This window comes from Equus asinus, chromosome 1 (genome assembly GCF_041296235.1).
Source record: "Equus asinus isolate D_3611 breed Donkey chromosome 1, EquAss-T2T_v2, whole genome shotgun sequence".
Lineage (NCBI taxonomy): Eukaryota > Metazoa > Chordata > Mammalia > Perissodactyla > Equidae > Equus > Equus asinus.
In genome coordinates this window covers 70,507,859-70,514,944 of record NC_091790.1, presented here as the reverse complement: position 1 = coordinate 70,514,944, position 7,086 = coordinate 70,507,859, and the positions used below count along the sequence as shown (strand labels likewise).

Sequence of the window (7,086 nt, the reverse complement as noted above, 5' to 3'; positions counted from 1 at the left end):
CTCCTTTCAGCCCTCAGGCCATGGAGCAGTGGGCCTTTTGCTGCAATTTGCGCTTGCCCTGAATCTTTGGGGTGGGGCCTTCAGCCTGGGTGAGGCGTGAAGGGGGCGTTCCTGACGCCACAGGCGTCCAAGTCTTATGGCAGGCACCACTGTCACGCTCAGACTTCTCAGACTTGGTCTCAGGCTCACCTGCTGTCTCTATGGGGCGGCTGTGGACTCTTCAGGTGGGTCGGACTCACTTTGGGGGGCTCAGAGCTGGGGTGGGGTGAGCACAGCTCAGCAGGCAGGGGATGAGGGGCAGGGTGGGGGATGGGGTGGAGGGTTCTGTGGCCATTTGGGGTCTCCTGGAGTGACCATATACAATTGAGAGGCTGCTGTTACCTGTTATCAGATGCATAGGACTAAACTAAATGATAGCGGATGCTTGGAGGTCCCAGAGAAAATTCACAATGGAAGCCTCACTGCAGGTGGGGCAGGCTAGGGCCATCCTTCTGTATAGAAGTATCAGGGAACCTTGGGTTGTGTTTCTGGACCATCTGTCCTTCTACCTTGTAGTGAACACAGGGAATGTGTACAGATAAGAGACAGAGGCTGTACCTGCCGATCCGGGTTCTCTAAGTCTGTTCCATTCTGCAGAATGGTCAGCATGGCTTCATTCAAATAACATACTTATTACTTATATGCATTGAGTGTTTGATGCAAAAGAAGTGCTTTGCAAATTAGCTCATTGGGTTGGTCAACATTTGTAAGAGGTTGTTAAACCATTTCACAAAGGAGAAAGGTAAGGTTCCTATAGGGGAAATGTTTACACATAATCACAGTTATATGTCACAGGCAATTGATATTGCCTGCTGTGTGATGAGTCTGTGATTCACTTTAAATTGGTGAGGAGAATCTAGTTATGTATTCTTAAGTTGACAACCAATAAACTGTATTAAGCGTGCCAGTCTGTAAATGAGATTTACCATATTATTGCACATCGTGTGATATTCCTTAATAATGAAGCTAGTATGTATTAAGGCTGTGTACAGACTGTATATACGTTTGCGGTTATGCAAGAATAACACATGCCAGATCAGCACAGGGAAGCGTTTGGCTAGAACCCCAAAGAGGACTTCAGCTTTATATACCTACAGCCTCATTTCCCCAACTCTATCATGTCAACTTTCTGCCCCTGGACTCTGGTAGAGATGTCCCTGTCTGAACCAGAATGTCCACAATGTTTTAGGAATCAGCGACCTTCATGGATGTGGTTCTGGGCTTCACCCAGGAAGAATAGGCCTTGGTGGGCGCATCCTGGCAAAAGCTACACAGAGATGTGATGCTGGAGAACATCATTCATCTTCTCTCTGTTGTTGAGTCTGTCAATAAGGATTTATTTACTCAACAAGTATCCAGAGAAGTTTCCACATATCATGCTCCCCTCAGCTCTCATTTTTATTCTTTCATAACACAACTACGAGAAGGTAACTCTGTTTATTGATTTAATGACATGTAGTTTGCCCCTTCACTAGAATATAGTCTTCTTGACCACAATTTTATGTCTTTGTTGCTGCTCTATTGCCAGCACCCAGAACAGTGCTGAAAACTCAATGGATTTTTTTTAATAACTAAAAAATAAGATTAAACAGTTCCTAAGTAATTATTCTGTTCTAAGCAGTAAGCCCAAAGTTTGAGGCCACAGTAGAAAAAACCACCAGGCAACATAAATTTAGGTTATTCTGGATTAACTAGAAACATTTAATTCCTCATTTGTTGAAAACACTGGGAATCTTTACTCTGTGAGCTTGCTCATGCACATCCACGAGTTCCTCAATGCTTTTGGCTTGGTGTCATGGTGTTCCTCCTGCTCTGCTCAAGGACTTACAAGGTTTTCTTCAATGCTCACTTAGTCGTTCATTGAGATCCTGTCCTTTACTTGAGGAATATGTATGGTTCCTAAAAGACAGTTCAAAATTCAAGTGGCTTTTCCCCATGAACAGGGTGGCAGGTCTGCAAATAAGACAGAATTTCCCATTGGAGCAAGGAGAGGAGTTGTGGAGGGAAGAAAGGGGATTCCCACAAGGCCTGAGGCTGGGTAAGCTCCAGGCATGTGTGTTCACTATGAGGAAAAGCCTAGTCAGTGAGGGATCAGGACCTTGGTAATGCCAACTGCAGATTTCCTTAAGTCCATGGTCTTTTCAGGAAAGTATGGGAATCCAGTGGGGAAAAATTCTCAATGTTGTCATTATTCCTAGCATTTATCAATGTCTTTTATTCATAGTTTATGTCCTCTTTGGATTGAAAGTTTCATATTGTGAACTTTGCCCTCATCCCTTCCCCTTGATGATTTCTTCTCTCATAACCTTACCAAAATCCGTCTTAGTTTTCTCTTCAATCTTGAGAACATTTTGTAATTGACAGTGCCCTAAAACATGTTTCTAGACACTAGTGCATTGCTCCATTTCACATTCTTGCCCTGTGTAAGGGTCAATATTTGCCTTGCATGCTGTACAACACTTTGGTTCCCTAATGCCTCTTGAGAAATTTATTTTTTAATTGACTTTAGGCAGGAGAAGTAACCTTTAAAACCAAGAAATGGTACCTATACCAGGAAGGATCCATCTAACTGCACAGTGATGGTAAGTTTCTTGGGTTGAACCCTGGTCCCCTACGTTAGAGGCCTGGGAATGGGATGATTACTAGTAAAGCACAATAACGGGACTATAATTTGAGTTGGGAGTAAGTGCCATCCCAGCAGAAAGTTTTGCATAATTTTAATTTAGGAAAGATATTGACCTGAGCTCAGAGCTACAACCTGAGTTCTTATAAAAGGAAAATTGTATAAACACGGCTCAAATACCTAGTCTATGAAACACAATGATGTTACAAAATTAACCAACTGTACAGTTGAGGTGTTATAAAGAGGAAATCTCTGGGCTGGTCCAGTGGCACAACAGTTGAGTTCACACGTTCCACTTCAGTGGCCCAGGCTTCACGAGTTTGGATCCCCAGTGCAGACATGGGACCACTTGGCAGGCCATTCTATGGCAGACGTCCCACATATAAAGTAGAGGAAGATGGACACAGATGTTAGCTCAAGGCCAGTCTTCCTTAGCAAAAAGAGGATTGGCAGCAGATGTTCGCTCAAGGCCAGTCTTCCTTAGCAAAAAGAGGATTGGCAGCAGATGTTAGCTCAGGGCTAATCTTCCTCAAAAAAAACAAAACAAAACAAAAGAAGAAGAAATCTCAATGCATGCAAGAGAGTAACACACCGTGCATATGTAACTTACATAGGGAAGGTTTTTAACCAGGAACTATGACTGACTGATTAGCCTAGAATTCATACATAGAGAAAAGAACAAATGAACGTCTGTGGGCAGTCTTTTAAGTGCCTCTTATCTCCTCCAATAAGCAGAAATCTCACGTTGGGGAAGAACCCATTGAACAGAACTAGTGTGAGATGTTTTCACTCACAGATTCACAGTGACTTAACATATGTGAAGTCACGTGGGCCCAGGAGGCCCACCTCTGTAAGCTGTTGGACCAACTGAGGCAGCAAAGCCATGAGGAAACACTGAAGTTTCACCTGGAAAATACCCAAGATATTCTCCAGAACATGAAATACTGGTAGGCAGACCAGATTCAAAAAGACAGAAGGGGATGGCCTGAAATCCATAATTAACGTCAGATGAAGCCTGCTTAGGAGCCCAGGGGTGTGCCCAGGAAGTTCAAGATGAAAATCTTGCCTCTAACTTTGGAGAATGTTGTGGACTTTGCTGCTCTGTTCTCAGCCAACTCAGGAGGTTCCAGGGAGAATTTTGATCTGAATAACTTATGGAGGGAGGTTTCAAGGTCATGTAATTTAAACAAGTGCAGTCAAAGAGATGGCTGTAAGTGAGGAAAGCAGGGCTCCTGGAGTGGTGAGAGTCACTAGGCCAGATGGGAGAGATGGGGGGCTGGGGAGGGTGTGGGTACACCAACGATGCACTCCTCGGGTCCCCAAGATGCCAGATGTCTGGGAAGCAGCTGCCACCATGGCCTTTACTGCTGCAGCCACCGCCAGTGCCATTTTCCCAACCACCAAGAACACCACCACAGTAGGCTGGACAGGGAAGTAAGAAGTAGGTTCCAAATTCACCACTGTGGTCTCAAATCTGGACGTGGGAATGTTGGGATTGGGTCTGATAGGAGTCGTTGGGCAAGAGGAATTATCCTGAGGCAGGGGCATGAAGATCCCTGAGCTCCTCTCCAAGTGTCATTTGTTGTATTTGCCTCTGTTGAGCTGAGGTGGATCCCTGCCCCAGAGGTGACCAGAGTCAGCCCACTCCACATGCCACACCACAGGGGGCGCCACCCCACCCAATGCATCCCAGGAGGTTGTGGGACACCACCCCCCGCTGCTGGTGCCCTTGCACCGGCTGCTGCCAAGTTCATCATCCTCCCTCAGGAGCCCGGCCTGGGCTGGAAGGAGCCAGAATGTGGAGGGGCTGAGACACAGTTTGGGCACACTAGCTGCCTGGCAGCCTCCTGCTCCAACCAGGCTGATGACAACTGCCAGGGTACTTTCAGGTCTCAGGGCCCTTTTCCCCATCGTAGACCCCAGACAGAGACTCATCCCAGGAAGCTGGAATGGCTGGCCTCCTTAAGACAAAGCAGGCTCCTACAGAGGATACACCTCTCCCCGTGCCCTGCCACAGTGCACCCAGGGAGATGGCCAGGGGAAGGCCTGCCTTGGCCCTTAGTCATGGATTTCTCTCAAGAGTAGAGCTCTGGGCAGCAGGAGGGCATGGCTTTAGTGACTCCAGAGTGAAGGGAGGTGCCTGCCCCTGGAAGGGCAGGCCTGCCAATTTCCCCACTATTTCCACAGGGGGCGTGGCATGCCTAGTGTGGCCAAACTCCTTTGGCTAGCATTGTGAGCCCTGTTGACTTGTCAAACATTTACTGCTCCCTGTGTTGAAAAGTTCCTTCCTGATGGGAGGCCTTGTTCTGTCAAACAATAAAGGAGGCCCCGGATGATCAGCATGCAGGAGGGATAGCCTTGCCCTGCCCCCTGGCTCCTGATGGGCAAAGAGGGGCAGAAAGCTATTTTCAAAGGATGGGAGTGGGACCTGAGCAGAAGGGGAGAAGGGGATGTGAGACACAGTTGTAGAAGTTGGGAATCCCAGTTCACCAGCAGCTGCACCCAGCCACCACCAGTGGGCTCCCCCACACTTTCAGTGCCACAAGGACCTGTCCCTCAGCAAGCCCAAGGGCCTTTCTGAGGCCAGTCACCTTTGCTGTGCATGCGTAGATAGAAAGGAGGGTTTTCCCTCCATGGAGTGGCGCTTCCAGAGTGCTAACAGTCAATAAGACCCATGGGATTTGTCAGTCAGTTGGGGAGGGGCGGGTGCACCCACCATCCTCTCTTCATTTTCCTGAGATCCTAGATCTGGTGAGAGTCACTTGAGGTTTCCATGAAATTAGTGGAGTTCTCACTGTGTTGTAGGGGATCTTGTTGAGGTAATGGCTGGCCTCTGTGATATCGGGTCTTGGTGAGGTCAGAGGGGGGTCTCTATAATGTCACTAGAGGTTTCTTGGAGGTCATGGGAGTTCTTTGTGTGTTCAGGGAGTTCTCTGTGAAATCAGGAGACCTCACTTTGAGGGAAGAGGGGTTCACTATGAGGTCAGTGGAGGTCTCTGGGTGGTCAGACAAGTCTCTGTGTGGGCATGGGATGTCTCTGTGTGGTCAAGGGGAGTGTCTAAAGTGTCAGGGGATGACTCTGTTAGGTCAGCTGAGATCTCTGTCTGTCAGTGAGGGCAGAAGGGGTCTCTATGAGGTCAGAGGTGGTCTCTGTGAGGTCACGGTGTTACCAAAATCAAAGTGGGTTGAATCCTTGCGAGTTAAGTTGGCATGAGCACACTAAAGCTATTTGGGGACATAAACCTTCCCTCGTTTGTTTGTCTTCCAGCCCTTGACTATTGGGGGCAACTGAGAATGCTGTGTAGTAGCTTCCCTCACTTCATCTGTAGTAAGTTCACAGAAGGTGTCAGTTCACACAAGGGCAGTGTGGAAATTAATGGTAACTAGAGAAGCTCTCCTGATGGAGCGGCCATTTTTGCAGCTGCAGCTGCCACGTTATGTCCTTTGAAGGGCTTTACCATGGATCCCAGCTACTTTCTGGGGGACCTGTACCACTTCTAACAGTTTAAGCATCTCTGGCCCATGTTTAACGTCCATGATTCACTCTGGAGACCTCTGTGGCTGGAGGTCACTTCTGGGCAAGCATGGCTTAAAGACCCATTGGAATCAAGGAAAAGGGCAGCAGAGTTTAAGATATGACAGGATATTAAAGAAATCTGAAGGGTCTCTGGCATCATATCTTGATACTGAAGTATTCTATTTTGGGATAGCCAGAGGCCTCATCAGTCACTGGTAGACTAGAGAATTGATGTAGGAGTCCAAACCCTCATAGGTAGGTCCATAGCCGATTTTTTTGCTTTCTTGATTAACAGGCAGATGGCAGCTACTGCTCTCTTGGGGGCTACACTTTAACCACGGTGTCCAGCTTGCCCCACTCAAAAGCGTCCGTTTATGGTCGCCGTAGTTTATCAGAGAAGCTGATAGCCCTGCATCCAATGTAAAGAATCCAAGGAAGAAAAAACAGAGCCATCCCTTTAGACACATCATATCCCTTACAGGTCAAGAAGCTGAACATACTTAGCTCACATCTGACTCTATCCTCCTGGGGATAGAATCACACCCTGCAGGATTACCCTTCTCCCCGCCCCCATTTTCGATGCCAATTGCAAGTTCGGGTCGTGACCTGTGCTCCTGACAAAGCGGCCGCGAGACCGCAGGTTCCCACCACCCCCTCCCTGGGTTTGAGGGCTCTGATAGAGCGGCTCACACAACTCGGGAGAACCTCTCCCTTCTGAACAGCCACAGGGAAGAGGTGCATAGAGCAAAACATGTGTGGCAGGGAGGAGGAGCTCCCGGGGCCTCTCTGGGTGTGCCACTCTCCCCGAACCTCCACGTGTTCGCCAACGCGGCAGCTGTCTGAGCACCGTCCTTTCGCAGTCTGACGGAGACTCCATCGCCTGGGCATAGTCGATTACGGTCATTGG

At 48.1% G+C, this 7,086-nt stretch overlaps 1 long non-coding RNA gene across 1 annotated transcript in view; it reads right to left on the bottom strand.

Annotated features, from left to right (window-relative positions):
• Positions 1 to 217: 217 nt before the first annotated feature.
• LOC139041343 (uncharacterized) overlaps positions 218 to 7,086 on the bottom strand; it is a 162,554-nt gene continuing 155,685 nt past the window's right edge. The window contains exon 3 of the long non-coding RNA XR_011496322.1: positions 218 to 1,938. This is a non-coding gene — a long non-coding RNA (uncharacterized lncRNA). The remainder of the gene's footprint in view (positions 1,939 to 7,086) is intronic.